Consider the following 27,103-nt stretch of genomic DNA (forward strand, 5'->3'; position numbering starts at 1 on the left):
CAAATCACTACTAGTTGTAATTGGCTACTGGATTCCAGCCTGGCTACATGGAAAGCACTACTGCCCTACTTCTGTGACTGAAGATACAGTTTAAAGGAAACCTGAACTGGAAAGACTGTGGGAGGTGCTTTTGAAGAGTAGCCTTTGAATTTGCTAGTTGGTTGGTTTTGTCCATCTCTGTGTTCTTGAGAGGACAAAGCCCAGGGTTATCCTCGTTAGTATAGTGGTCAGTATCCCTGCCTGTCACGCGGGAGACCGGGGTTCAATTCCCCGACGGGGAGGCAGCTTTTGCTTCTTAAACTTTGTTTATCTCCATGTGTCTAGCCTAGGAATAACGTTTGTTCAGCCCTTTCACTAACATTTTCCAGCCCCCTTGCTGGTGGTGGAGACTCACAGTGCCATGGCTGGTTAGCTCAGTTGGTTAGAGCGTGGTGCTAATAACGCCAAGGTCGCGGGTTCGATCCCCGTACGGGCCACAGGTGTGCGCTTAGACTTTTCACTCTGCCTGTCTGGGCACTGTGAAAGCAGTCGTTGCTTCTGCACTGGAGATCACTGACCCTCTTTCCATCAGTTGACTCTGCTAAAGGCAGCGAGCCCTCTGTACACCCAGGACTGTTGTCATGGTTTCAAGGAGATGAAATCGCACTCCCCCCTCATTGGAAATGTCCTTTTACATGGCATGCAAAAACAGTTACCTACTTTGCATACAACTTTGCCAACTGCTTTTTCTTTCCCAGCAATACTGCTGCTCTCCTTTCAGCTGTATGGAAATACCGTTGCTTGTCTTTTGCACCTAACACAAAATTGAAACACAATCTATTTCACAGAATAACCTCTACCCAAAAGCAAAACCAAACAAACCCTAGAGGCCACATTCAGGACAGAATGTGGCCTCGGTGACCGTTAGGAAAGGTAGTGAGCAAAAAGATCATTTCAGGATTTATGGAAACAAATCACTACTAGTTGTAATTGGCTACTGGATTCCAGCCTGGCTACATGGAAAGCACTACTGCCCTACTTCTGTGACTGAAGATACAGTTTAAAGGAAACCTGAACTGGAAAGACTGTGGGAAGTGCTTTTGAAGAGTAGCCTTTGAATTTGCTAGTTGGTTGGTTTTGTCCATCTCTGTGTTCTTGAGAGGACAAAGCCCAGGGTTATCCTCGTTAGTATAGTGGTCAGTATCCCCGCCTGTCACGCGGGAGACTGGGGTTCAATTCCCCGACGGGGAGGCAGCTTTTGCTTCTTAAACTTTGTTTATCTCCATGTGTCTAGCCTAGGAATAACGTTTGTTCAGCCCTTTCACTAACATTTTCCAGCCCCCTTGCTGGTGGTGGAGACTCACAGTGCCATGGCCGGTTAGCTCAGTTGGTTAGAGCGTGGTGCTAATAACGCCAAGGTCGCGGGTTCGATCCCTGTACGGGCCACAGCTGTGCGCTTAGACTTTTCACTCTGCCTGTCTGGGCACTGTGAAAGCAGTCGTTGCTTCCGCACTGGAGATCACTGACCCTCTTTCCATCAGTTGACTCTGCTAAAGGCAGCGAGCCCTCTGTACACCCAGGACTGTTGTCATGGTTTCAAGGAGATGAAATCGCACTCCCCCCTCATTGGAAATGTCCTTTTACATGGCATGCAAAAACAGTTACCTACTTTGCATACAACTTTGCCAACTGCTTTTTCTTTCCCAGCAATACTGCTGCTCTCCTTTCAGCTGTATGGAAATACCGTTGCTTGTCTTTTGCACCTAACACAAAATTGAAACACAATCTATTTCACAGAATAACCTCTACCCAAAAGCAAAACCAAACAAACCCTAGAGGCCACATTCAGGACAGAATGTGGCCTCGGTGACCGTTAGGAAAGGTAGTGAGCAAAAAGATCATTTCAGGATTTATGGAAACAAATCACTACTAGTTGTAATTGGCTACTGGATTCCAGCCTGGCTACATGGAAAGCACTACTGCCCTACTTCTGTGACTGAAGATACAGTTTAAAGGAAACCTGAACTGGAAAGACTGTGGGAGGTGCTTTTGAAGAGTAGCCTTTGAATTTGCTAGTTGGTTGGTTTTGTCCATCTCTGTGTTCTTGAGAGGACAAAGCCCAGGGTTATCCTCGTTAGTATAGTGGTCAGTATCCCCGCCTGTCACGCGGGAGACTGGGGTTCAATTCCCCGACGGGGAGGCAGCTTTTGCTTCTTAAACTTTGTTTATCTCCATGTGTCTAGCCTAGGAATAACGTTTGTTCAGCCCTTTCACTAACATTTTCCAGCCCCCTTGCTGGTGGTGGAGACTCACAGTGCCATGGCCGGTTAGCTCAGTTGGTTAGAGCGTGGTGCTAATAACGCCAAGGTCGCGGGTTCGATCCCTGTACGGGCCACAGCTGTGCGCTTAGACTTTTCACTCTGCCTGTCTGGGCACTGTGAAAGCAGTCGTTGCTTCCGCACTGGAGATCACTGACCCTCTTTCCATCAGTTGACTCTGCTAAAGGCAGCGAGCCCTCTGTACACCCAGGACTGTTGTCATGGTTTCAAGGAGATGAAATCGCACTCCCCCCTCATTGGAAATGTCCTTTTACATGGCATGCAAAAACAGTTACCTACTTTGCATACAACTTTGCCAACTGCTTTTTCTTTCCCAGCAATACTGCTGCTCTCCTTTCAGCTGTATGGAAATACCGTTGCTTGTCTTTTGCACCTAACACAAAATTGAAACACAATCTATTTCACAGAATAACCTCTACCCAAAAGCAAAACCAAACAAACCCTAGAGGCCACATTCAGGACAGAATGTGGCCTCGGTGACCGTTAGGAAAGGTAGTGAGCAAAAAGATCATTTCAGGATTTATGGAAACAAATCACTACTAGTTGTAATTGGCTACTGGATTCCAGCCTGGCTACATGGAAAGCACTACTGCCCTACTTCTGTGACTGAAGATACAGTTTAAAGGAAACCTGAACTGGAAAGACTGTGGGAGGTGCTTTTGAAGAGTAGCCTTTGAATTTGCTAGTTGGTTGGTTTGTCCATCTCTGTGTTCTTGAGAGGACAAAGCCCAGGGTTATCCTCGTTAGTATAGTGGTCAGTATCCCCGCCTGTCACGCGGGAGACCGGGGTTCAATTCCCCGACGGGGAGGCAGCTTTTGCTTCTTAAACTTTGTTTATCTCCATGTGTCTAGCCTAGGAATAACGTTTGTTCAGCCCTTTCACTAACATTTTCCAGCCCCCTTGCTGGTGGTGGAGACTCACAGTGCCATGGCCGGTTAGCTCAGTTGGTTAGAGCGTGGTGCTAATAACGCCAAGGTCACGGGTTCGATCCCCGTACGGGCCACAGGTGTGCGCTTAGACTTTTCACTCTGCCTGTCTGGGCACTGTGAAAGCAGTCGTTGCTTCTGCACTGGAGATCACTGACCCTCTTTCCATCAGTTGACTCTGCTAAAGGCAGCGAGCCCTCTGTACACCCAGGACTGTTGTCATGGTTTCAAGGAGATGAAATCGCACTCCCCCCTCATTGGAAATGTCCTTTTACATGGCATGCAAAAACAGTTACCTACTTTGCATACAACTTTGCCAACTGCTTTTTCTTTCCCAGCAATACTGCTGCTCTCCTTTCAGCTGTATGGAAATACCGTTGCTTGTCTTTTGCACCTAACACAAAATTGAAACACAATCTATTTCACAGAATAACCTCTACCCAAAAGCAAAACCAAACAAACCCTAGAGGCCACATTCAGGACAGAATGTGGCCTCGGTGACCGTTAGGAAAGGTAGTGAGCAAAAAGATCATTTCAGGATTTATGGAAACAAATCACTACTAGTTGTAATTGGCTACTGGATTCCAGCCTGGCTACATGGAAAGCACTACTGCCCTACTTCTGTGACTGAAGATACAGTTTAAAGGAAACCTGAACTGGAAAGACTGTGGGAGGTGCTTTTAAAGAGTAGCCTTTGAATTTGCTAGTTGGTTGGTTTTGTCCATCTCTGTGTTCTTGAGAGGACAAAGCCCAGGGTTATCCTCGTTAGTATAGTGGTCAGTATCCCCGCCTGTCACGCGGGAGACCGGGGTTCAATTCCCCGACGGGGAGGCAGCTGTTGCTTCTTAAACTTTGTTTATCTCCATGTGTCTAGCCTAGGAATAATGTTTGTTCAGCCCTTTCACTAACATTTTCCAGCCCCCTTGCTGGTGGTGGATACTCACAGTGCCATGGCCGGTTAGCTCAGTTGGTTAGAGCGTGGTGCTAATAACGCCAAGGTCACGGGTTCGATCCCCGTATGGGCCACAGGTGTGCGCTTAGACTTTTCACTCTGCCTGTCTGGGCACTGTGAAAGCAGTCGTTGCTTCTGCACTGGAGATCACTGACCCTCTTTCCATCAGTTGACTCTGCTAAAGGCAGCGAGCCCTCTGTACACCCAGGACTGTTGTCATGGTTTCAAGGAGATGAAATCGCACTCCCCCCTCATTGGAAATGTCCTTTTACATGGCATGCAAAAACAGTTACCTACTTTGCATACAACTTTGCCAACTGCTTTTTCTTTCCCAGCAATACTGCTGCTCTCCTTTCAGCTGTATGGAAATACCGTTGCTTGTCTTTTGCACCTAACACAAAATTGAAACACAATCTATTTCACAGAATAACCTCTACCCAAAAGCAAAACCAAACAAACCCTAGAGGCCACATTCAGGACAGAATGTGGCCTCGGTGACCGTTAGGAAAGGTAGTGAGCAAAAAGATCATTTCAGGATTTATGGAAACAAATCACTACTAGTTGTAATTGGCTACTGGATTCCAGCCTGGCTACATGGAAAGCACTACTGCCCTACTTCTGTGACTGAAGATACAGTTTAAAGGAAACCTGAACTGGAAAGACTGTGGGAGGTGCTTTTGAAGAGTAGCCTTTGAATTTGCTAGTTGGTTGGTTTTGTCCATCTCTGTGTTCTTGAGAGGACAAAGCCCAGGGTTATCCTCGTTAGTATAGTGGTCAGTATACCCGCCTGTCACGCGGGAGACCGGGGTTCAATTCCCCGACGGGGAGGCAGCTTTTGCTTCTTAAACTTTGTTTATCTCCATGTGTCTAGCCTAGGAATAATGTTTGTTCAGCCCTTTCACTAACATTTTCCAGCCCCCTTGCTGGTGGTGGATACTCACAGTGCCATGGCCGGTTAGCTCAGTTGGTTAGAGCGTGGTGCTAATAACGCCAAGGTCACGGGTTCGATCCCCGTATGGGCCACAGGTGTGCGCTTAGACTTTTCACTCTGCCTGTCTGGGCACTGTGAAAGCAGTCGTTGCTTCTGCACTGGAGATCACTGACCCTCTTTCCATCAGTTGACTCTGCTAAAGGCAGCGAGCCCTCTGTACACCCAGGACTGTTGTCATGGTTTCAAGGAGATGAAATCGCACTCCCCCCTCATTGGAAATGTCCTTTTACATGGCATGCAAAAACAGTTACCTACTTTGCATACAACTTTGCCAACTGCTTTTTCTTTCCCAGCAATACTGCTGCTCTCCTTTCAGCTGTATGGAAATACCGTTGCTTGTCTTTTGCACCTAACACAAAATTGAAACACAATCTATTTCACAGAATAACCTCTACCCAAAAGCAAAACCAAACAAACCCTAGAGGCCACATTCAGGACAGAATGTGGCCTCGGTGACCGTTAGGAAAGGTAGTGAGCAAAAAGATCATTTCAGGATTTATGGAAACAAATCACTACTAGTTGTAATTGGCTACTGGATTCCAGCCTGGCTACATGGAAAGCACTACTGCCCTACTTCTGTGACTGAAGATACAGTTTAAAGGAAACCTGAACTGGAAAGACTGTGGGAGGTGCTTTTGAAGAGTAGCCTTTGAATTTGCTAGTTGGTTGGTTTTGTCCATCTCTGTGTTCTTGAGAGGACAAAGCCCAGGGTTATCCTCGTTAGTATAGTGGTCAGTATCCCCGCCTGTCACGCGGGAGACCGGGGTTCAATTCCCCGACGGGGAGGCAGCTTTTGCTTCTTAAACTTTGTTTATCTCCATGTGTCTAGCCTAGGAATAACGTTTGTTCAGCCCTTTCACTAACATTTTCCAGCCCCCTTGCTGGTGGTGGAGACTCACAGTGCCATGGCCGGTTAGCTCAGTTGGTTAGAGCGTGGTGCTAATAACGCCAAGGTCGCGGGTTCGATCCCCGTACGGGCCACAGGTGTGCGCTTAGACTTTTCACTCTGCCTGTCTGGGCACTGTGAAAGCAGTCGTTGCTTCTGCACTGGAGATCACTGACCCTCTTTCCATCAGTTGACTCTGCTAAAGGCAGCGAGCCCTCTGTACACCCAGGACTGTTGTCATGGTTTCAAGGAGATGAAATCGCACTCCCCCCTCATTGGAAATGTCCTTTTACATGGCATGCAAAAACAGTTACCTACTTTGCATACAACTTTGCCAACTGCTTTTTCTTTCCCAGCAATACTGCTGCTCTCCTTTCAGCTGTATGGAAATACCGTTGCTTGTCTTTTGCACCTAACACAAAATTGAAACACAATCTATTTCACAGAATAACCTCTACCCAAAAGCAAAACCAAACAAACCCTAGAGGCCACATTCAGGACAGAATGTGGCCTCGGTGACCGTTAGGAAAGGTAGTGAGCAAAAAGATCATTTCAGGATTTATGGAAACAAATCACTACTAGTTGTAATTGGCTACTGGATTCCAGCCTGGCTACATGGAAAGCACTACTGCCCTACTTCTGTGACTGAAGATACAGTTTAAAGGAAACCTGAACTGGAAAGACTGTGGGAGGTGCTTTTGAAGAGTAGCCTTTGAATTTGCTAGTTGGTTGGTTTTGTCCTTCTCTGTGTTCTTGAGAGGACAAAGCCCAGGGTTATCCTCGTTAGTATAGTGGTCAGTATCCCCGCCTGTCACGCGGGAGACCGGGGTTCAATTCCCCGACGGGGAGGCAGCTTTTGCTTCTTAAACTTTGTTTATCTCCATGTGTCTAGCCTAGGAATAACGTTTGTTCAGCCCTTTCACTAACATTTTCCAGCCCCCTTGCTGGTGGTGGAGACTCACAGTGCCATGGCCGGTTAGCTCAGTTGGTTAGAGCGTGGTGCTAATAACGCTAAGGTCGTGGGTTCGATCCCCGTATGGGCCACAGGTGTGCGCTTAGACTTTTCACTCTGCCTGTCTGGGCACTGTGAAAGCAGTCGTTGCTTCTGCACTGGAGATCACTGACCCTCTTTCCATCAGTTGACTCTGCTAAAGGCAGCGAGCCCTCTGTACACCCAGGACTGTTGTCATGGTTTCAAGGAGATGAAATCGCACTCCCCCCTCATTGGAAATGTCCTTTTACATGGCATGCAAAAACAGTTACCTACTTTGCATACAACTTTGCCAACTGCTTTTTCTTTCCCAGCAATACTGCTGCTCTCCTTTCAGCTGTATGGAAATACCGTTGCTTGTCTTTTGCACCTAACACAAAATTGAAACACAATCTATTTCACAGAATAACCTCTACCCAAAAGCAAAACCAAACAAACCCTAGAGGCCACATTCAGGACAGAATGTGGCCTCGGTGACCGTTAGGAAAGGTAGTGAGCAAAAAGATCATTTCAGGATTTATGGAAACAAATCACTACTAGTTGTAATTGGCTACTGGATTCCAGCCTGGCTACATGGAAAGCACTACTGCCCTACTTCTGTGACTGAAGATACAGTTTAAAGGAAACCTGAACTGGAAAGACTGTGGGAGGTGCTTTTGAAGAGTAGCCTTTGAATTTGCTAGTTGGTTGGTTTTGTCCATCTCTGTGTTCTTGAGAGGACAAAGCCCAGGGTTATCCTTGTTAGTATAGTGGTCAGTATCCCCGCCTGTCACGCGGGAGACCGGGGTTCAATTCCCCGACGGGGAGGCAGCTTTTGCTTCTTAAACTTTGTTTATCTCCATGTGTCTAGCCTAGGAATAACGTTTGTTCAGCCCTTTCACTAACATTTTCCAGCCCCCTTGCTGGTGGTGGAGACTCACAGTGCCATGGCCGGTTAGCTCAGTTGGTTAGAGCGTGGTGCTAATAACGCCAAGGTCGCGGGTTCGATCCCCGTACGGGCCACAGGTGTGCGCTTAGACTTTTCACTCTGCCTGTCTGGGCACTGTGAAAGCAGTCGTTGCTTCTGCACTGGAGATCACTGACCCTCTTTCCATCAGTTGACTCTGCTAAAGGCAGCGAGCCCTCTGTACACCCAGGACTGTTGTCATGGTTTCAAGGAGATGAAATCGCACTCCCCCCTCATTGGAAATGTCCTTTTACATGGCATGCAAAAACAGTTACCTACTTTGCATACAACTTTGCCAACTGCTTTTTCTTTCCCAGCAATACTGCTGCTCTCCTTTCAGCTGTATGGAAATACCGTTGCTTGTCTTTTGCACCTAACACAAAATTGAAACACAATCTATTTCACAGAATAACCTCTACCCAAAAGCAAAACCAAACAAACCCTAGAGGCCACATTCAGGACAGAATGTGGCCTCGGTGACCGTTAGGAAAGGTAGTGAGCAAAAAGATCATTTCAGGATTTATGGAAACAAATCACTACTAGTTGTAATTGGCTACTGGATTCCAGCCTGGCTACATGGAAAGCACTACTGCCCTACTTCTGTGACTGAAGATACAGTTTAAAGGAAACCTGAACTGGAAAGACTGTGGGAGGTGCTTTTGAAGAGTAGCCTTTGAATTTGCTAGTTGGTTGGTTTTGTCCTTCTCTGTGTTCTTGAGAGGACAAAGCCCAGGGTTATCCTCGTTAGTATAGTGGTCAGTATCCCCGCCTGTCACGCGGGAGACCGGGGTTCAATTCCCCGACGGGGAGGCAGCTTTTGCTTCTTAAACTTTGTTTATTTCCATGTGTCTAGCCTAGGAATAACGTTTGTTCAGCCCTTTCACTAACATTTTCCAGCCCCCTTGCTGGTGGTGGAGACTCACAGTGCCATGGCCGGTTAGCTCAGTTGGTTAGAGCGTGGTGCTAATAACGCCAAGGTCGCGGGTTCGATCCCCGTACGGGCCACAGGTGTGCGCTTAGACTTTTCACTCTGCCTGTCTGGGCACTGTGAAAGCAGTCGTTGCTTCTGCACTGGAGATCACTGACCCTCTTTCCATCAGTTGACTCTGCTAAAGGCAGCGAGCCCTCTGTACACCCAGGACTGTTGTCATGGTTTCAAGGAGATGAAATCGCACTCCCCCCTCATTGGAAATGTCCTTTTACATGGCATGCAAAAACAGTTACCTACTTTGCATACAACTTTGCCAACTGCTTTTTCTTTCCCAGCAATACTGCTGCTCTCCTTTCAGCTGTATGGAAATACCGTTGCTTGTCTTTTGCACCTAACACAAAATTGAAACACAATCTATTTCACAGAATAACCTCTACCCAAAAGCAAAACCAAACAAACCCTAGAGGCCACATTCAGGACAGAATGTGGCCTCGGTGACCGTTAGGAAAGGTAGTGAGCAAAAAGATCATTTCAGGATTTATGGAAACAAATCACTACTAGTTGTAATTGGCTACTGGATTCCAGCCTGGCTACATGGAAAGCACTACTGCCCTACTTCTGTGACTGAAGATACAGTTTAAAGGAAACCTGAACTGGAAAGACTGTGGGAGGTGCTTTTGAAGAGTAGCCTTTGAATTTGCTAGTTGGTTGGTTTTGTCCATCTCTGTGTTCTTGAGAGGACAAAGCCCAGGGTTATCCTCGTTAGTATAGTGGTCAGTATCCCCGCCTGTCACGCGGGAGACCGGGGTTCAATTCCCCGACGGGGAGGCAGCTTTTGCTTCTTAAACTTTGTTTATCTCCATGTGTCTAGCCTAGGAATAACGTTTGTTCAGCCCTTTCACTAACATTTTCCAGCCCCCTTGCTGGTGGTGGAGACTCACAGTGCCATGGCCGGTTAGCTCAGTTGGTTAGAGCGTGGTGCTAATAACGCCAAGGTCGCGGGTTCGATCCCCGTACGGGCCACAGGTGTGCGCTTAGACTTTTCACTCTGCCTGTCTGGGCACTGTGAAAGCAGTCGTTGCTTCTGCACTGGAGATCACTGACCCTCTTTCCATCAGTTGACTCTGCTAAAGGCAGCGAGCCCTCTGTACACCCAGGACTGTTGTCATGGTTTCAAGGAGATGAAATCACACTCCCCCCTCATTGGAAATGTCCTTTTACATGGCATGCAAAAACAGTTACCTACTTTGCATACAACTTTGCCAACTGCTTTTTCTTTCCCAGCAATACTGCTGCTCTCCTTTCAGCTGTATGGAAATACCGTTGCTTGTCTTTTGCACCTAACACAAAATTGAAACACAATCTATTTCACAGAATAACCTCTACCCAAAAGCAAAACCAAACAAACCCTAGAGGCCACATTCAGGACAGAATGTGGCCTCGGTGACCGTTAGGAAAGGTAGTGAGCAAAAAGATCATTTCAGGATTTATGGAAACAAATCACTACTAGTTGTAATTGGCTACTGGATTCCAGCCTGGCTACATGGAAAGCACTACTGCCCTACTTCTGTGACTGAAGATACAGTTTAAAGGAAACCTGAACTGGAAAGACTGTGGGAGGTGCTTTTGAAGAGTAGCCTTTGAATTTGCTAGTTGGTTGGTTTTGTCCATCTCTGTGTTCTTGAGAGGACAAAGCCCAGGGTTATCCTCGTTAGTATAGTGGTCAGTATCCCTGCCTGTCACGCGGGAGACCGGGGTTCAATTCCCCGACGGGGAGGCAGCTTTTGCTTCTTAAACTTTGTTTATCTCCATGTGTCTAGCCTAGGAATAACGTTTGTTCAGCCCTTTCACTAACATTTTCCAGCCCCCTTGCTGGTGGTGGAGACTCACAGTGCCATGGCCGGTTAGCTCAGTTGGTTAGAGCGTGGTGCTAATAACGCCAAGGTCGCGGGTTCGATCCCCGTACGGGCCACAGGTGTGCGCTTAGACTTTTCACTCTGCCTGTCTGGGCACTGTGAAAGCAGTCGTTGCTTCTGCACTGGAGATCACTGACCCTCTTTCCATCAGTTGACTCTGCTAAAGGCAGCGAGCCCTCTGTACACCCAGGACTGTTGTCATGGTTTCAAGGAGATGAAATCGCACTCCCCCCTCATTGGAAATGTCCTTTTACATGGCATGCAAAAACAGTTACCTACTTTGCATACAACTTTGCCAACTGCTTTTTCTTTCCCAGCAATACTGCTGCTCTCCTTTCAGCTGTATGGAAATACCGTTGCTTGTCTTTTGCACCTAACACAAAATTGAAACACAATCTATTTCACAGAATAACCTCTACCCAAAAGCAAAACCAAACAAACCCTAGAGGCCACATTCAGGACAGAATGTGGCCTCGGTGACCGTTAGGAAAGGTAGTGAGCAAAAAGATCATTTCAGGATTTATGGAAACAAATCACTACTAGTTGTAATTGGCTACTGGATTCCAGCCTGGCTACATGGAAAGCACTACTGCCCTACTTCTGTGACTGAAGATACAGTTTAAAGGAAACCTGAACTGGAAAGACTGTGGGAAGTGCTTTTGAAGAGTAGCCTTTGAATTTGCTAGTTGGTTGGTTTTGTCCATCTCTGTGTTCTTGAGAGGACAAAGCCCAGGGTTATCCTCGTTAGTATAGTGGTCAGTATCCCCGCCTGTCACGCGGGAGACTGGGGTTCAATTCCCCGACGGGGAGGCAGCTTTTGCTTCTTAAACTTTGTTTATCTCCATGTGTCTAGCCTAGGAATAACGTTTGTTCAGCCCTTTCACTAACATTTTCCAGCCCCCTTGCTGGTGGTGGAGACTCACAGTGCCATGGCCGGTTAGCTCAGTTGGTTAGAGCGTGGTGCTAATAACGCCAAGGTCGCGGGTTCGATCCCTGTACGGGCCACAGCTGTGCGCTTAGACTTTTCACTCTGCCTGTCTGGGCACTGTGAAAGCAGTCGTTGCTTCCGCACTGGAGATCACTGACCCTCTTTCCATCAGTTGACTCTGCTAAAGGCAGCGAGCCCTCTGTACACCCAGGACTGTTGTCATGGTTTCAAGGAGATGAAATCGCACTCCCCCCTCATTGGAAATGTCCTTTTACATGGCATGCAAAAACAGTTACCTACTTTGCATACAACTTTGCCAACTGCTTTTTCTTTCCCAGCAATACTGCTGCTCTCCTTTCAGCTGTATGGAAATACCGTTGCTTGTCTTTTGCACCTAACACAAAATTGAAACACAATCTATTTCACAGAATAACCTCTACCCAAAAGCAAAACCAAACAAACCCTAGAGGCCACATTCAGGACAGAATGTGGCCTCGGTGACCGTTAGGAAAGGTAGTGAGCAAAAAGATCATTTCAGGATTTATGGAAACAAATCACTACTAGTTGTAATTGGCTACTGGATTCCAGCCTGGCTACATGGAAAGCACTACTGCCCTACTTCTGTGACTGAAGATACAGTTTAAAGGAAACCTGAACTGGAAAGACTGTGGGAGGTGCTTTTGAAGAGTAGCCTTTGAATTTGCTAGTTGGTTGGTTTGTCCATCTCTGTGTTCTTGAGAGGACAAAGCCCAGGGTTATCCTCGTTAGTATAGTGGTCAGTATCCCCGCCTGTCACGCGGGAGACCGGGGTTCAATTCCCCGACGGGGAGGCAGCTTTTGCTTCTTAAACTTTGTTTATCTCCATGTGTCTAGCCTAGGAATAACGTTTGTTCAGCCCTTTCACTAACATTTTCCAGCCCCCTTGCTGGTGGTGGAGACTCACAGTGCCATGGCCGGTTAGCTCAGTTGGTTAGAGCGTGGTGCTAATAACGCCAAGGTCACGGGTTCGATCCCCGTACGGGCCACAGGTGTGCGCTTAGACTTTTCACTCTGCCTGTCTGGGCACTGTGAAAGCAGTCGTTGCTTCTGCACTGGAGATCACTGACCCTCTTTCCATCAGTTGACTCTGCTAAAGGCAGCGAGCCCTCTGTACACCCAGGACTGTTGTCATGGTTTCAAGGAGATGAAATCGCACTCCCCCCTCATTGGAAATGTCCTTTTACATGGCATGCAAAAACAGTTACCTACTTTGCATACAACTTTGCCAACTGCTTTTTCTTTCCCAGCAATACTGCTGCTCTCCTTTCAGCTGTATGGAAATACCGTTGCTTGTCTTTTGCACCTAACACAAAATTGAAACACAATCTATTTCACAGAATAACCTCTACCCAAAAGCAAAACCAAACAAACCCTAGAGGCCACATTCAGGACAGAATGTGGCCTCGGTGACCGTTAGGAAAGGTAGTGAGCAAAAAGATCATTTCAGGATTTATGGAAACAAATCACTACTAGTTGTAATTGGCTACTGGATTCCAGCCTGGCTACATGGAAAGCACTACTGCCCTACTTCTGTGACTGAAGATACAGTTTAAAGGAAACCTGAACTGGAAAGACTGTGGGAGGTGCTTTTGAAGAGTAGCCTTTGAATTTGCTAGTTGGTTGGTTTTGTCCATCTCTGTGTTCTTGAGAGGACAAAGCCCAGGGTTATCTTCGTTAGTATAGTGGTCAGTATCCCCGCCTGTCACGCGGGAGACCGGGGTTCAATTCCCCGACGGGGAGGCAGCTTTTGCTTCTTAAACTTTGTTTATCTCCATGTGTCTAGCCTAGGAATAATGTTTGTTCAGCCCTTTCACTAACATTTTCCAGCCCCCTTGCTGGTGGTGGAGACTCACAGTGCCATGGCCGGTTAGCTCAGTTGGTTAGAGCGTGGTGCTAATGACGCCAAGGTCGCGGGTTCGATCCCCGTACGGGCCACAGGTGTGCGCTTAGACTTTTCACTCTGCCTGTCTGGGCACTGTGAAAGCAGTCGTTGCTTCTGCACTGGAGATCACTGACCCTCTTTCCATCAGTTGACTCTGCTAAAGGCAGCGAGCCCTCTGTACACCCAGGACTGTTGTCATGGTTTCAAGGAGATGCAATCACACTCCCCCTCATTGGAAATGTCCTTTTACATGGCATGCAAAAACAGTTACCTACTTTGCATACAACTTTGCCAACTGCTTTTTCTTTCCCAGCAATACTGCTGCTCTCCTTTCAGCTGTATGGAAATACCGTTGCTTGTCTTTTGCACCTAACACAAAATTGAAACACAATCTATTTCACAGAATAACCTCTACCCAAAAGCAAAACCAAACAAACCCTAGAGGCCACATTCAGGACAGAATGTGGCCTCGGTGACCGTTAGGAAAGGTAGTGAGCAAAAAGATCATTTCAGGATTTATGGAAACAAATCACTACTAGTTGTAATTGGCTACTGGATTCCAGCCTGGCTACATGGAAAGCACTACTGCCCTACTTCTGTGACTGAAGATACAGTTTAAAGGAAACCTGAACTGGAAAGACTGTGGGAGGTGCTTTTGAAGAGTAGCCTTTGAATTTGCTAGTTGGTTGGTTTTGTCCATCTCTGTGTTCTTGAGAGGACAAAGCCCAGGGTTATCCTCGTTAGTATAGTGGTCAGTATCCCCGCCTGTCACGCGGGAGACCGGGGTTCAATTCCCCGACGGGGAGGCAGCTTTTGCTTCTTAAACTTTGTTTATCTCCATGTGTCTAGCCTAGGAATAACGTTTGTTCAGCCCTTTCACTAACATTTTCCAGCCCCCTTGCTGGTGGTGGAGACTCACAGTGCCATGGCCGGTTAGCTCAGTTGGTTAGAGCGTGGTGCTAATAACGCCAAGGTCGCGGGTTCGATCCCCGTACGGGCCACAGGTGTGCGCTTAGACTTTTCACTCTGCCTGTCTGGGCACTGTGAAAGCAGTCGTTGCTTCTGCACTGGAGATCACTGACCCTCTTTCCATCAGTTGACTCTGCTAAAGGCAGCGAGCCCTCTGTACACCCAGGACTGTTGTCATGGTTTCAAGGAGATGAAATCGCACTCCCCCCTCAATGAAAATGTCCTTTTACATGGCATGCAAAAACAGTTACCTACTTTGCATACAACTTTGCCAACTGCTTTTTCTTTCCCAGCAATACTGCTGCTCTCCTTTCAGCTGTATGGAAATACCGTTGCTTGTCTTTTGCACCTAACACAAAATTGAAACACAATCTATTTCACAGAATAACCTCTACCCAAAAGCAAAACCAAACAAACCCTAGAGGCCACATTCAGGACAGAATGTGGCCTCGGTGACCGTTAGGAAAGGTAGTGAGCAAAAAGATCATTTCAGGATTTATGGAAACAAATCACTACTAGTTGTAATTGGCTACTGGATTCCAGCCTGGCTACATGGAAAGCACTACTGCCCTACTTCTGTGACTGAAGATACAGTTTAAAGGAAACCTGAACTGGAAAGACTGTGGGAGGTGCTTTTGAAGAGTAGCCTTTGAATTTGCTAGTTGGTTGGTTTTGTCCATCTCTGTGTTCTTGAGAGGACAAAGCCCAGGGTTATCCTCGTTAGTATAGTGGTCAGTATCCCCGCCTGTCACGCGGGAGACCGGGGTTCAATTCCCCGACGGGGAGGCAGCTTTTGCTTCTTAAACTTTGTTTATCTCCATGTGTCTAGCCTAGGAATAACGTTTGTTCAGCCCTTTCACTAACATTTTCCAGCCCCCTTGCTGGTGGTGGAGACTCACAGTGCCATGGCCGGTTAGCTCAGTTGGTTAGAGCGTGGTGCTAATAACGCCAAGGTCGTGGGTTCGATCCCCGTACGGGCCACAGGTGTGCGCTTAGACTTTTCACTCTGCCTGTCTGGGCACTGTGAAAGCAGTCGTTGCTTCCGCACTGGAGATCACTGACCCTCTTTCCATCAGTTGACTCTGCTAAAGGCAGCGAGTCCTCTGTACACCCAGGACTGTTGTCATGGTTTCAAGGAGATGAAATCGCACTCCCCCCTCATTGGAAATGTCCTTTTACATGGCATGCAAAAACAGTTACCTACTTTGCATACAACTTTGCCAACTGCTTTTTCTTTCCCAGCAATACTGCTGCTCTCCTTTCAGCTGTATGGAAATACCGTTGCTTGTCTTTTGCACCTAACACAAAATTGAAACACAATCTATTTCACAGAATAACCTCTACCCAAAAGCAAAACCAAACAAACCCTAGAGGCCACATTCAGGACAGAATGTGGCCTCGGTGACCGTTAGGAAAGGTAGTGAGCAAAAAGATCATTTCAGGATTTATGGAAACAAATCACTACTAGTTGTAATTGGCTACTGGATTCCAGCCTGGCTACATGGAAAGCACTACTGCCCTACTTCTGTGACTGAAGATACAGTTTAAAGGAAACCTGAACTGGAAAGACTGTGGGAGGTGCTTTTGAAGAGTAGCCTTTGAATTTGCTAGTTGGTTGGTTTTGTCCATCTCTGTGTTCTTGAGAGGACAAAGCCCAGGGTTATCCTCGTTAGTATAGTGGTCAGTATCCCCGCCTGTCACGCGGGAGACCGGGGTTCAATTCCCCGACGGGGAGGCAGCTTTTGCTTCTTAAACTTTGTTTATCTCCATGTGTCTAGCCTAGGAATAACGTTTGTTCAGCCCTTTCACTAACATTTTCCAGCCCCCTTGCTGGTGGTGGAGACTCACAGTGCCATGGCCGGTTAGCTCAGTTGGTTAGAGCGTGGTGCTAATAATGCCAAGGTCGCGGGTTCGATCCCCGTACGGCCCACAGGTGTGCGCTTAGACTTTTCACTCTGCCTGTCTGGGCACTGTGAAAGCAGTCGTTGCTTCCGCACTGGAGATCACTGACCCTCTTTCCATCAGTTGACTCTGCTAAAGGCAGCGAGCCCTCTGTACACCCAGGACTGTTGTCATGGTTTCAAGGAGATGAAATCGCACTCCCCCCTCATTGGAAATGTCCTTTTACATGGCATGCAAAAACAGTTACCTACTTTGCATACAACTTTGCCAACTGCTTTTTCTTTCCCAGCAATACTGCTGCTCTCCTTTCAGCTGTATGGAAATACCGTTGCTTGTCTTTTGCACCTAACACAAAATTGAAACACAATCTATTTCACAGAATAACCTCTACCCAAAAGCAAAACCAAACAAACCCTAGAGGCCACATTCAGGACAGAATGTGGCCTCGGTGACCGTTAGGAAAGGTAGTGAGCAAAAAGATCATTTCAGGATTTATGGAAACAAATCACTACTAGTTGTAATTGGCTACTGGATTCCAGCCTGGCTACATGGAAAGCACTACTGCCCTACTTCTGTGACTGAAGATACAGTTTAACCACTTGAGGACTCAGCCTTTACCCCCCCTTAAGGACCAGCGCTGTTTTTTCCATTCAGACCACTGCAGCTTTAACGGTTTATTGCTCGCTCATACAACCTAACACCTAAATGAATTTTGGCTCCTTTTCTTCTCACTAATACAGCTTTCTTTTGATGCTATTTGATTGCTGCTGCGAGTTTTACTTTTTATTATATTCATCAAAAAAGACATGAATTTTGGCAAAAAAATGATTTTTTTAACTTTCTGTGCTGACATTTTTCAAATAAAGTAAAATTTCTGTATACATGCAGCGCGAAAAATGTGGACAAACATGTTTTTGATGAAAAAAAACCCATTCAGTGTATAATTATTGGTTTGGGTAAAAGTTATAGCGTTTACAAACTATGGTGCAAAAAGTGAATTTTCCCATTTTTAAGCATCTCTGACTTTCCTGACTACCTGTCATGTTTCATGAGGTGCTAAAATTCCAGGATAGTATAAATACCCCACAAATAACCCCATTTTGGAAAGAAGACATCCCAAAGTATTCACTGAGAGGCATAGTGAGTTCATAGAAGATTTTATTTTTTGTCACAAGTTAGCGGAAAATGACAGTTTGTCACAAAAAAAAAAAAAAAAAAAGGTTTCCATTTCTGCTAACTTGTAACAAAAAAAAATGAAATCTGCCATGGACTCAACATGCCCCTCAATGAATACCTTGAAGTGTCTATTTTGCAAAATGGGGTCATTTATGGGGTGTGTTTACTGTCCTGGCATTTTGGGGGGTGCGGAATTGTAAGCACCCCTGTAAAGCCTAAAAGTAGTCATTGCACTGTGGGCCTCTTAGCGCAGTTTGGCTGCAAAAAAGTGTCACACATATGGTATCGCTATACTCGGGAGAAGTAGTACAATGTGTTTTGGGGTGTATTTTTACACATACCCATGCTGGGTGGGAGAAATATCTCTGCAAATGACAATTTTTTGATTTTTTTACACACAATTGTCCATTTACAGAGTTATTTCTCCCACTCAGCATGGGTATGTATAAAAATACACCCCAAAACACATTGTACTACTTCTCCTGAGTACGGCGATACCACATGTGTGGCACTTTTTTGCACCCTAACTGCGCTAAGGGGCCCAAAGTCCAATGAGTACCTTTAGGATTTCACAGGTCATTTTGAGACATTTGGTTTCAAGACTACTCCTCACGGTTTAGGTCCCCTAAAATGCCAGGGCAGTATAGGAACCCCACAAATGACCCCATTTTACAAAGAAGACACCCCAAGGTACTCAATTAGGAGTATGGTGAGTTCATAGAAGATTTTACTTTTTGTCACAAGTTAGCGGAAAATGATTGTTATTGGGGTTTTTTTACCAAGTGTCATTTTCCGCTAACTTGTGACAAAAAATAAAATCTTCTATGAACTCACCATACTCCTAACGGAATACCTTGGGATGTCCTCTTTGTAAAATGGGGTCATTTGTGGGGTTCCTATACTGCTCTGGCATTTTAGGGGCCCTAAACCGTGAGGAGTGGTCTTGAAACCAAATGTTTCAAAATGACCTGTGAAATGCTAAAGGTACTCATTGGACTCTGGGCCCCTTAGCGCAGTTAGGGTGCAAAAAAGTGCCACACATGTGGTATCGCCGTACTCGGGAGAAGTAGTACAATGTGTTTTGGGGTGTATTTTTACACATACCCATATTGGGTGGGAGAAATACCTCTGTAAATGACAATTTTTTGATTTCTTTACACACAATTGTCAATTTACAGAGATATTTCTCCCACCCAATATGGGTATGTGTAAAAATACACCCCAAAACACATAATACTACTTCTCCTGAGTACGGCGGTACCACATGTGTGGCACTTTTTTGCATCCTAACTGCGCTAAGGGGCCCAGAGTCCAATGAGTACCGTTAGCATTTCACAGGTCATTTTGAGAAATTTGGTTTCAAGACTACTCCTCACGGTTTAGGGCCCCTAAAATGCCAGGGCAGTATAGGAACCCCACAAATGACCCCATTTTAGAAAGAAGACACCCCAAGGTACTCAATTAGGAGTATGGTGAGTTCATAGAAGATTTTACTTTTTGTCACAAGTTAGCGGAAAATGATTGTTATTGGTTTTTTTTACCAAGTGTCATTTTCCGCTAACTTGTGACAAAAAATAAAATCTTCTATGAACTCACCATACTCCTAACGGAATACCTTGGGATGTCCTCTTTGTAAAATGGGGTCATTTGTGGGGTTCCTATACTGCTCTGGCATTTTAGGGGCCCTAAACCGTGAGGAGTAGTCTTGAAACCAAATGTTTCAAAATGACCTGTGAAATGCTAAAGGTACTCATTGGACTCTGGGCCCCTTAGCGCAGTTAGGGTGCAAAAAAGTGCCACACATGTGGTATCGCCGTACTCGGGAGAAGTAGTACAATGTGTTTTGGGGTGTATTTTTACACATACCCATATTGGGTGGGAGAAATACCTCTGTAAATGACAATTTTTTGATTTCTTTACACACAATTGTCAATTTACAGAGATATTTCTCCCACCCAATATGGGTATGTGTAAAAATACACCCCAAAACACATAATACTACTTCTCCTGAGTACGGCGGTACCACATGTGTGGCACTTTTTTGCATCCTAACTGCGCTAAGGGGCCCAGAGTCCAATGAGTACCGTTAGCATTTCACAGGTCATTTTGAGAAGTTTGGTTTCAAGACTACTCCTCACGGTTTAGGGCCCCTAAAATGCCAGGACAGTATAGGAACCCCACAAATGACCCCATTTTACAAAGAGGACATCCTAAGGTATTCCGTTAGGAGTATGGTGAGTTCATAGAAGATTTTTTTTTTGTCACAAGTTAGTGGAAAATGACACTTGGTAAAAAAAACCCAATAAAAATCATTTTCCGCTAACTTGTGACAAAAAGCTAAATCTTCTATGAACTCACCATACTCCTAATTGAGTACCTTGGGGTGTCTTCTTTCTAAAATGGGGTCATTTGTGGGGTTCCTATACTGCTCTGGCATTTTAGGGGCCCTAAACCGTGAGGAGTAGTCTTGAAACCAAATGTTTCAAAATGACCTGTGAAATGCTAAAGGTACTCATTGGACTCTGGGCCCCTTAGCGCAGTTAGGGTGCAAAAAAGGGCCACACATGTGGTATCGCCGTACTCGGGAGAAGTAGTACAATGTGTTTTGGGGTGTATTTTTACACATACCCATATTGGGTGGGAGAAATATCTCTGTAAATGACAATTTTTTGATTTCTTTACACACAATTGTCCATTTACAGAGATATTTCTCCCACCCAATATGGGTATGTGTAAAAATACACCCCAAAACACATTGTACTACTTCTCCCGAGTACAGCGATACCACATATGTGGCACTTTTTTGCACCCTAACTGCGCTAAGGGGCCCAGAGTCCAATGAGTACCGTTACCATTTCACAGGTCATTTTGAGAAATTTGGTTTCAAGACTACTCCTCACGGTTTAGGGCCCCTAAAATGCCAGAGCAGTATAGGAACCCCACAAATGACCCCATTTTACAAAGAGGACATCCCAAGGTATTCCGTTAGGAGTATGGTGAGTTCATAGAAGATTTTATTTTTTGTCACAAGTTAGCGGAAAATGACACTTGGTAAAAAAACCCATTAACAATCATTTTCCGCTAACTTGTGACAAAAAGTAAAATCTTCTATGAACTCACCATACTCCTAATTGAGTACCTTGGGGTGTCTTCTTTCTAAAATGGGGTCATTTGTGGGGTTCCTTTACTGCTCTGGCATTTTAGGGGCCCTAAACCGTGAGGAGTAGTCTTGAAACCAAATTTCTCAAAATGACCTGTGAAATGCTAACGGTACTCATTGGACTCTGGGCCCCTTAGCGCAGTTAGGGTGCAAAAAAGGGCCACACATGTGGTATTGCCGTACTCGGGAGAAGTAGTACAATGTGTTTTGGGGTGTATTTTTACACATACCCATATTGGGTGGGAGAAATATCTCTGTAAATGGACAAATGTGTGTAAAAAAAAATCAAAAAATTGTCATTTACAGAGTGATTTCTTCTACCCATCATGGGTATGTGTAAAAATACACCCTAAAACACATTGGTCTACTTCTCCCGGGTACGGCGATAGCACGTGTGGCACTTTTTTGCAGCCTAACTGCGCTAAGGGGCCCAACGTGCAATGACTACCTTTGGGCTTTACAGGGGTGCTCACAATTTAGCCCCCCCCCCCCCACATGACAGGACAGTTAACAAACCCCACAAATGACCCCATTTTAAAAATAAGACACCACAAAGTATTCCATGAGGGGCATGGTGAGTTTATAAAAAAAAATCTTTTTTGTCACAAGTTAGCAGAAAAGGATACTTTGTGAAAAAAAACAAAAAACAACAATTTATGCTAACTTGTGACAAAAAACAAAATCTTCTATGAACTCACCATGCACCTCACGGAATACTTTGGGGTGTCCTCTTTCCAAAATGGGGTCATTTGTGGGGTCTGTCCTGGCATTTTAGGGCCTCTGCAATCATTACATGTATGGCCAGTATTTCTGCTATACTCCTTATATTGGGCATACAGGTAGTGCATTCTGGGCTGAAAGGAAAAATGAATGGCAAACATCCCTTCATTCGCATCGATCAATGTGGATGAACAAACATCTGCCAAAAAATGTGAAACAAAAAGAAAAGTAAGAGAGACATAGGAGCTGCCACCCCAAAAATCCAAACCCACCAGCTCGTATGCCCAGGCAATCCTGATTTATTCATCCACATTGATCGATGTGAATGGAGAAATCATTGCTTGAGTTCTTTTTTGATACAAAGTGCTTGCCAAAGCATATGAACCCCAACACCACACCTTGGCCCATATGCCTCGGCAAACGTATCTTTTTTACTGTGGAGGAGAAATCTCGTCCTACAGCGCTGCATGCACTGATTTTGTGTAACCTGACAGAAGCGCAATGCTTCTGTCAGGATGCACCATCAGTGCTGCAGCTGATTGGTCGGTCGGTCGGTCTGGATAGAAAAAAGAGAGAAGAAAAACGAAAAAAACAAAACAAAAAGGAGGGGAAGGCGTCCGCCTGGACATAGGAGCTGCCACCCCAAAAATCCAAACCCACCAGCTCGTATGCCCAGGCAATCCTGATTTATTCATCCACATTGATCGATGTGAATGGAGAAATCATTGCTTGAGTTCTTTTTTGATACAAAGTGCTTGCCAAAGCATATGAATCCCCAACACCACACCTTGGCCCATATGCCTCGGCAAACGTATCTTTTTTACTGTGGAGGAGAAATCTCGTCCTACAGCGCTGCATGCACCGATTTTGTGTAACCTGACAGAAGCGCAATGCTTCTGTCAGGATGCACCATCAGTGCTGCAGCTGATTGGTCGGTCGGTCGGTCGGTCTGGATAGAAAAAAGAGAGAAGAAAAACGAAAAAAACAAAACAAAAAGGAGGGGAAGGCGTCCGCCTGGACATAGGAGCTGCCACCCCAAAAATCCAAACCCACCAGCTCGTATGCCCAGGCAATCCTGATTTATTCATCCACATTGATCGATGTGAATGGAGAAATCATTGCTTGAGTTCTTTTTTGATACAAAGTGCTTGCCAAAGCATATGAATCCCCAACACCACACCTTGGCCCATATGCCTCGGCAAACGTATCTTTTTTACTGTGGAGGAGAAATCTCGTCCTACAGCGCTGCATGCACCGATTTTGTGTAACCTGACAGAAGCGCAATGCTTCTGTCAGGATGCACCATCAGTGCTGCAGCTGATTGGTCGGTCGGTCGGTCGGTCTGGATAGAAAAAAGAGAGAAGAAAAACGAAAAAAACAAAACAAAAAGGAGGGGAAGGCGTCCGCCTGGACATAGGAGCTGCCACCCCAAAAATCCAAACCCACCAGCTCGTATGCCCAGGCAATCCTGATTTATTCATCCACATTGATCGATGTGAATGGAGAAATCATTGCTTGAGTTCTTTTTTGATACAAAGTGCTTGCCAAAGCATATGAATCCCCAACACCACACCTTGGCCCATATGCCTCGGCAAACGTATCTTTTTTACTGTGGAGGAGAAATCTCGTCCTACAGCGCTGCATGCACCGATTTTGTGTAACCTGACAGAAGCGCAATGCTTCTGTCAGGATGCATCATCAGTGCTGCAGCTGATTGGTCGGTTGGAAAAAAAGAGAGAAGAAGAAAAAAAAAAAAAAAAAAAAAAAAGCAAGCAAGCAGCAAAGCACTTCAATAACATTAACTTTTTAAACTTTATTAAATATGTTCAAACCAAACAATAACATTGGTAACCAAATATTAACTTTTTTGCTTACCTGTTTTTTTTTTTTTTTTGTTTTTTTTTTACCTGCGAGCTGAGGATAAACTTCTCCTCCCCCATGGGTCAATGTGCAAAGTGCAAATCGCACAGATATGTGGCGAAGTACATTATGCATTCTGTCCCAAGTGAAAGGAGAGGTTTCTGGCAGGCCAGTGTATTTGGATCTCTCAAAACCTGATGTTTGGGTTCACACTGCATACTGGCCTATCCGGTCGGTCGAGCCCGCCGCACCGTCTCGCCCAAAATAGATCTTCAGGGAATACCACAAGAGTAGCATTCGGCCTAGTAATTAACTGCGTCGCCGTAGACTAACATGACTTCCGGGCCGACCCAAATTGCCGCAGAAGCCACGCAGTAACGTAGGCATGCACTAGCGTTAAGTCAAGCACTTCCGGCGTAGGGGGGGACCGCAAAGTGTGACTTTTGCTAGGCAATTTGCCCTAACGCATCGCGCCAGTGTGAAATAGCACTGAGAGACCCTTGTGTGCCTACTGCTGTGTCTGTAGTTCCCTAGGTTCTAAAAGTGTGCCTTCTCATGGTACCTCTCATAACACTCCCCTAGGCATAGGCCAGGCTGGTCAGGACAGCGGGGACAGTAAACGGGGGTGTCATGCCTTATTCCAGCCTTGCTGCAGACACGACATCTTTTTCTGGGGTTGCGTTGAGTTGGGGTACTGGGAATCGGGTAGGCGTAATGCCTTCCATGCAGCCGGCTAGTTGCATTTGGGGGTTGGGCTCTGTCACCTTCTGGATAGAGGAGTGCCGAAACAATGTCTTCCTGGAATTGAAGGAAAGATCCAGTTCTCCCAGCCTTACTGTAGAGAACAAAGCTGTTGTACATCGCCAATTGAATTAAATACACAGACACTTTCTTATACCAGCGTCTGGTTTTCCGGGAAATTAAATAGGGCCCTAACATCTGGTCATTGAAGTCCACCCCTCCCATGTTGGCATTATAGCTGTGGACGGCGAGGGGCTTTTCAATGACCTCTGTTGCCCGTGTAATTTGTACTGTCGTGTCTGTGTGAATGGTAGACAGAAGGTAAACGTCCCTCTTGTCCTTCCATTTCACCGAGAGCAAGTCATCGGTACACAAGGCGGCCCTCTCCCCCCGTTGAAGTCTGGTGTTAACGAGCTGTTGGGGGAAGCCCCGGCGACTAGGCCGCACGGTGCCACAGCATCGGATTCCTTCTAACTTTAAGTGCTGAAAGAGGGCCACACTTGTGTAAAAGTTGTCCACATAAAGATGGTACCCCTTCTGGAACAAGGGTGACACCAAGTCCCACACAATCTTTCCACTGCTCCCCAGGTAGTCAGGACATCCGACCGGCTCCAATTTTGAGTCTTTTCCCTCATAGACCCTAAAACGAGATGTATAGCCTGTGGCCCTATCACAGAGCTTATACAGTTTCACCCCATACCGGGCGCGCTTGCTTGGGATGTACTGTTTGATGCCAAGGCGCCCGGTAAAATGTACGAGGGACTCATCTACACAGATGTTCTGTTCAGGGGTATAAGCATCTGCAAATGTGGATGACAGGTGGTCTATGAGGGGCCGAATTTTGTGGAGCCGGTCATAAGCTGGGTGGTCTCTTTCATGACAGGTGTCGTTGTCATTGAAATGCAGGAAGCGCAGGATGATCTCAAATCGCGTCCTGGACATGGCAGCAGAGAACACGGGCATGTTATGTATTTGGCGTGTAGACCAATAAGAGCGCAATACATTTTTTTTAGTAATACCCATGTTGAGGAGAAGGCCCAAAAAAATTTTAAGTTCGGAAACTTGGAGTGGTTTCCACCGAAAAGGCTGGGCGTGGCAGCTTTTCGGATGGGCGGTTATAAATTGTGTGGCATATAGGTTGGTCTCAGCCACAATTAAGTCAAGGAGATCCTGGGTGAGGAACAGTTCAAAAAAGTCTAGGGCCGATCCTAGTTCAAATGTCTCCACCTGGACTCCAGACTGGGCGGTGAAAGGGGGCAGTATGGGTGCGGCGGGATCAGGGGAATGCCAATCAGGGTTTGCCAGCACCTCTGGAAAACCAATGGGAGTACGGGCCCGTCTACTTGGTGGCTGCGGATCGGATCTTAATTCACGTACCACCGAACCAGTTTCTACTTCCAGGATGGTGTCCGCCACTTCATCAGGGTCTTCTGCGGAAGTACTGGTGTTGATAGGCCCAGGAGATGCTGCGCTGCTGGTGCATGCCTCACCAAGAAAAATCAGATCAGCGCCACTCTGCTGCCCTTGAGACTGATCTTCCGCCACCTGCAGTCCAGTGACATGGGGTGTGGTACGCCTGGCTCTAGCCGGGACCTCAACCTCGTCATCGGAACTATCGGTCTGAGAGCCACTGCTGTCTACAGGATCGTACTCTGAACCCGAAGATTCGTCGAATAAGTCGACCCAATCATCCTCATCCGACTGGTCCATGTACCTGTAGATGTCTTCATTGGAAAACCTCTTTTTTGCCATGGTGGCCTGCTAAATTTAGGAGGTATTCCTCTGAGACTACCCAGGAAAAGAGCACCTACCTAGCGAAAGGGAGTACTTGAGAGGTAGAAAGCTGTGGTCACTGAGTTTAGATAAAAAAAATCAAAACTGATGTTTACAGTGCCACAGCTTGTGTACAGTGTTTTTTGCAGTGATCAGAAAAAAGAAATTTCTGTCACTGCGGTGGGGCGGGCTGAACGCAGTGCAGGCGAACGATCAGGTCTGATCGGGCAAACACTGCGTTTTTTTGTGGATCCTAGAGACCCTAATATAGATCTGACTGTGATCACTAATAATCACTTACAGATACTATATAGTACCAATGCTGATTAGCGACAGTGATGACGCTAATTAGTGACTGTGGTGCAGTGGGCTGAGCACTAACTGACACTAACAACCCTTTTGCTTAGATAACTGGCCTAACTGTTTGTTACCACTAGTGATACTAAATTTTTTTTTAGATCACTAGGACAGTGATAGTGATGGTGATGGTGAGGGGGGGGGGGGGGGGGTTGGGGATCAGAGAGCAATCACAAATAATCAAAAACAATCACGAGACAATTACAACACAATTACAGCAATCGGCGCAATCAAAGCCAATCACGGACCAATTGAATCCAATAACGTGACAATCAAAAACCAATTACGTGACAATTGAAGCCAATCACACGACAATCGATACTAATCACAGGGCAAAACAGCCAATCAGTGGGCAATTGGCACAATCAAAACCAATTACGGACAATTGAAGCCAATCACGCGACAATCGAAGCCCAATTACGTGACAATCGAAGCCAATCACACGACAATCGATGCCAATCACAGTGCAATTGAGACAATTGTAGCCAAACAAAGCACAATCAAGCCTTACAGACAGGAGATAAGATACACAATGGCAGGGGGGAGAATATACGCAATCAATGAACTAGGACGGTGTGGGGAGGATCGGAAGGGGTGGGGGGTGATCAGATACCCCTAAGGGGTAGTTGGGGGTCTAATCTGATGGATAGGAGTGACAGGTGGTGATAGATGGGTTATTGACGGGTGATAAGTGGGTGTTTACAGGGAAAAACAGATGTAAACAATGGACTGCTGATG

General features: G+C 46.0%; 36 non-coding genes across 36 annotated transcripts; all 36 read left to right on the forward strand.

Annotated features, from left to right (window-relative positions):
* The first annotated feature begins 209 nt into the window (after positions 1 to 209).
* TRNAD-GUC (transfer RNA aspartic acid (anticodon GUC)) lies at positions 210 to 281 on the forward strand. Its single transcript has one exon. It is a non-coding gene; the product is annotated as a tRNA-Asp (tRNA).
* Positions 282 to 402: 121 nt separating this feature from the next.
* On the forward strand, positions 403 to 476 carry TRNAI-AAU (transfer RNA isoleucine (anticodon AAU)). The gene has a single exon. It is a non-coding gene; the product is annotated as a tRNA-Ile (tRNA).
* A 682-nt stretch (positions 477 to 1,158) lies between these two features.
* TRNAD-GUC (transfer RNA aspartic acid (anticodon GUC)) lies at positions 1,159 to 1,230 on the forward strand. The gene has a single exon. It is a non-coding gene; the product is annotated as a tRNA-Asp (tRNA).
* A 121-nt stretch (positions 1,231 to 1,351) lies between these two features.
* TRNAI-AAU (transfer RNA isoleucine (anticodon AAU)) lies at positions 1,352 to 1,425 on the forward strand. The gene has a single exon. It is a non-coding gene; the product is annotated as a tRNA-Ile (tRNA).
* Positions 1,426 to 2,107: 682 nt separating this feature from the next.
* On the forward strand, positions 2,108 to 2,179 carry TRNAD-GUC (transfer RNA aspartic acid (anticodon GUC)). The gene has a single exon. It is a non-coding gene; the product is annotated as a tRNA-Asp (tRNA).
* A 121-nt stretch (positions 2,180 to 2,300) lies between these two features.
* TRNAI-AAU (transfer RNA isoleucine (anticodon AAU)) lies at positions 2,301 to 2,374 on the forward strand. Its single transcript has one exon. It is a non-coding gene; the product is annotated as a tRNA-Ile (tRNA).
* A 681-nt stretch (positions 2,375 to 3,055) lies between these two features.
* On the forward strand, positions 3,056 to 3,127 carry TRNAD-GUC (transfer RNA aspartic acid (anticodon GUC)). Its single transcript has one exon. It is a non-coding gene; the product is annotated as a tRNA-Asp (tRNA).
* Positions 3,128 to 3,248: 121 nt separating this feature from the next.
* TRNAI-AAU (transfer RNA isoleucine (anticodon AAU)) lies at positions 3,249 to 3,322 on the forward strand. The gene has a single exon. It is a non-coding gene; the product is annotated as a tRNA-Ile (tRNA).
* A 682-nt stretch (positions 3,323 to 4,004) lies between these two features.
* Positions 4,005 to 4,076, forward strand: TRNAD-GUC (transfer RNA aspartic acid (anticodon GUC)). The gene has a single exon. It is a non-coding gene; the product is annotated as a tRNA-Asp (tRNA).
* Positions 4,077 to 4,197: 121 nt separating this feature from the next.
* TRNAI-AAU (transfer RNA isoleucine (anticodon AAU)) lies at positions 4,198 to 4,271 on the forward strand. The gene has a single exon. It is a non-coding gene; the product is annotated as a tRNA-Ile (tRNA).
* Positions 4,272 to 4,953: 682 nt separating this feature from the next.
* TRNAD-GUC (transfer RNA aspartic acid (anticodon GUC)) lies at positions 4,954 to 5,025 on the forward strand. Its single transcript has one exon. It is a non-coding gene; the product is annotated as a tRNA-Asp (tRNA).
* A 121-nt stretch (positions 5,026 to 5,146) lies between these two features.
* TRNAI-AAU (transfer RNA isoleucine (anticodon AAU)) lies at positions 5,147 to 5,220 on the forward strand. Its single transcript has one exon. It is a non-coding gene; the product is annotated as a tRNA-Ile (tRNA).
* Positions 5,221 to 5,902: 682 nt separating this feature from the next.
* On the forward strand, positions 5,903 to 5,974 carry TRNAD-GUC (transfer RNA aspartic acid (anticodon GUC)). The gene has a single exon. It is a non-coding gene; the product is annotated as a tRNA-Asp (tRNA).
* A 121-nt stretch (positions 5,975 to 6,095) lies between these two features.
* Positions 6,096 to 6,169, forward strand: TRNAI-AAU (transfer RNA isoleucine (anticodon AAU)). Its single transcript has one exon. It is a non-coding gene; the product is annotated as a tRNA-Ile (tRNA).
* Positions 6,170 to 6,851: 682 nt separating this feature from the next.
* On the forward strand, positions 6,852 to 6,923 carry TRNAD-GUC (transfer RNA aspartic acid (anticodon GUC)). Its single transcript has one exon. It is a non-coding gene; the product is annotated as a tRNA-Asp (tRNA).
* A 121-nt stretch (positions 6,924 to 7,044) lies between these two features.
* On the forward strand, positions 7,045 to 7,118 carry TRNAI-AAU (transfer RNA isoleucine (anticodon AAU)). Its single transcript has one exon. It is a non-coding gene; the product is annotated as a tRNA-Ile (tRNA).
* A 682-nt stretch (positions 7,119 to 7,800) lies between these two features.
* On the forward strand, positions 7,801 to 7,872 carry TRNAD-GUC (transfer RNA aspartic acid (anticodon GUC)). Its single transcript has one exon. It is a non-coding gene; the product is annotated as a tRNA-Asp (tRNA).
* A 121-nt stretch (positions 7,873 to 7,993) lies between these two features.
* TRNAI-AAU (transfer RNA isoleucine (anticodon AAU)) lies at positions 7,994 to 8,067 on the forward strand. The gene has a single exon. It is a non-coding gene; the product is annotated as a tRNA-Ile (tRNA).
* A 682-nt stretch (positions 8,068 to 8,749) lies between these two features.
* TRNAD-GUC (transfer RNA aspartic acid (anticodon GUC)) lies at positions 8,750 to 8,821 on the forward strand. Its single transcript has one exon. It is a non-coding gene; the product is annotated as a tRNA-Asp (tRNA).
* Positions 8,822 to 8,942: 121 nt separating this feature from the next.
* TRNAI-AAU (transfer RNA isoleucine (anticodon AAU)) lies at positions 8,943 to 9,016 on the forward strand. The gene has a single exon. It is a non-coding gene; the product is annotated as a tRNA-Ile (tRNA).
* Positions 9,017 to 9,698: 682 nt separating this feature from the next.
* TRNAD-GUC (transfer RNA aspartic acid (anticodon GUC)) lies at positions 9,699 to 9,770 on the forward strand. Its single transcript has one exon. It is a non-coding gene; the product is annotated as a tRNA-Asp (tRNA).
* A 121-nt stretch (positions 9,771 to 9,891) lies between these two features.
* TRNAI-AAU (transfer RNA isoleucine (anticodon AAU)) lies at positions 9,892 to 9,965 on the forward strand. Its single transcript has one exon. It is a non-coding gene; the product is annotated as a tRNA-Ile (tRNA).
* A 682-nt stretch (positions 9,966 to 10,647) lies between these two features.
* Positions 10,648 to 10,719, forward strand: TRNAD-GUC (transfer RNA aspartic acid (anticodon GUC)). Its single transcript has one exon. It is a non-coding gene; the product is annotated as a tRNA-Asp (tRNA).
* A 121-nt stretch (positions 10,720 to 10,840) lies between these two features.
* TRNAI-AAU (transfer RNA isoleucine (anticodon AAU)) lies at positions 10,841 to 10,914 on the forward strand. The gene has a single exon. It is a non-coding gene; the product is annotated as a tRNA-Ile (tRNA).
* Positions 10,915 to 11,596: 682 nt separating this feature from the next.
* TRNAD-GUC (transfer RNA aspartic acid (anticodon GUC)) lies at positions 11,597 to 11,668 on the forward strand. Its single transcript has one exon. It is a non-coding gene; the product is annotated as a tRNA-Asp (tRNA).
* A 121-nt stretch (positions 11,669 to 11,789) lies between these two features.
* TRNAI-AAU (transfer RNA isoleucine (anticodon AAU)) lies at positions 11,790 to 11,863 on the forward strand. The gene has a single exon. It is a non-coding gene; the product is annotated as a tRNA-Ile (tRNA).
* Positions 11,864 to 12,544: 681 nt separating this feature from the next.
* On the forward strand, positions 12,545 to 12,616 carry TRNAD-GUC (transfer RNA aspartic acid (anticodon GUC)). Its single transcript has one exon. It is a non-coding gene; the product is annotated as a tRNA-Asp (tRNA).
* Positions 12,617 to 12,737: 121 nt separating this feature from the next.
* On the forward strand, positions 12,738 to 12,811 carry TRNAI-AAU (transfer RNA isoleucine (anticodon AAU)). Its single transcript has one exon. It is a non-coding gene; the product is annotated as a tRNA-Ile (tRNA).
* A 682-nt stretch (positions 12,812 to 13,493) lies between these two features.
* Positions 13,494 to 13,565, forward strand: TRNAD-GUC (transfer RNA aspartic acid (anticodon GUC)). The gene has a single exon. It is a non-coding gene; the product is annotated as a tRNA-Asp (tRNA).
* Positions 13,566 to 13,686: 121 nt separating this feature from the next.
* On the forward strand, positions 13,687 to 13,760 carry TRNAI-AAU (transfer RNA isoleucine (anticodon AAU)). The gene has a single exon. It is a non-coding gene; the product is annotated as a tRNA-Ile (tRNA).
* A 681-nt stretch (positions 13,761 to 14,441) lies between these two features.
* On the forward strand, positions 14,442 to 14,513 carry TRNAD-GUC (transfer RNA aspartic acid (anticodon GUC)). The gene has a single exon. It is a non-coding gene; the product is annotated as a tRNA-Asp (tRNA).
* A 121-nt stretch (positions 14,514 to 14,634) lies between these two features.
* Positions 14,635 to 14,708, forward strand: TRNAI-AAU (transfer RNA isoleucine (anticodon AAU)). The gene has a single exon. It is a non-coding gene; the product is annotated as a tRNA-Ile (tRNA).
* Positions 14,709 to 15,390: 682 nt separating this feature from the next.
* TRNAD-GUC (transfer RNA aspartic acid (anticodon GUC)) lies at positions 15,391 to 15,462 on the forward strand. The gene has a single exon. It is a non-coding gene; the product is annotated as a tRNA-Asp (tRNA).
* A 121-nt stretch (positions 15,463 to 15,583) lies between these two features.
* TRNAI-AAU (transfer RNA isoleucine (anticodon AAU)) lies at positions 15,584 to 15,657 on the forward strand. The gene has a single exon. It is a non-coding gene; the product is annotated as a tRNA-Ile (tRNA).
* Positions 15,658 to 16,339: 682 nt separating this feature from the next.
* TRNAD-GUC (transfer RNA aspartic acid (anticodon GUC)) lies at positions 16,340 to 16,411 on the forward strand. Its single transcript has one exon. It is a non-coding gene; the product is annotated as a tRNA-Asp (tRNA).
* A 121-nt stretch (positions 16,412 to 16,532) lies between these two features.
* On the forward strand, positions 16,533 to 16,606 carry TRNAI-AAU (transfer RNA isoleucine (anticodon AAU)). The gene has a single exon. It is a non-coding gene; the product is annotated as a tRNA-Ile (tRNA).
* The last annotated feature ends 10,497 nt before the right edge of the window (positions 16,607 to 27,103 follow it).

Source organism: Hyperolius riggenbachi, chromosome 2 (assembly GCF_040937935.1).
Source record: "Hyperolius riggenbachi isolate aHypRig1 chromosome 2, aHypRig1.pri, whole genome shotgun sequence".
Lineage (NCBI taxonomy): Eukaryota > Metazoa > Chordata > Amphibia > Anura > Hyperoliidae > Hyperolius > Hyperolius riggenbachi.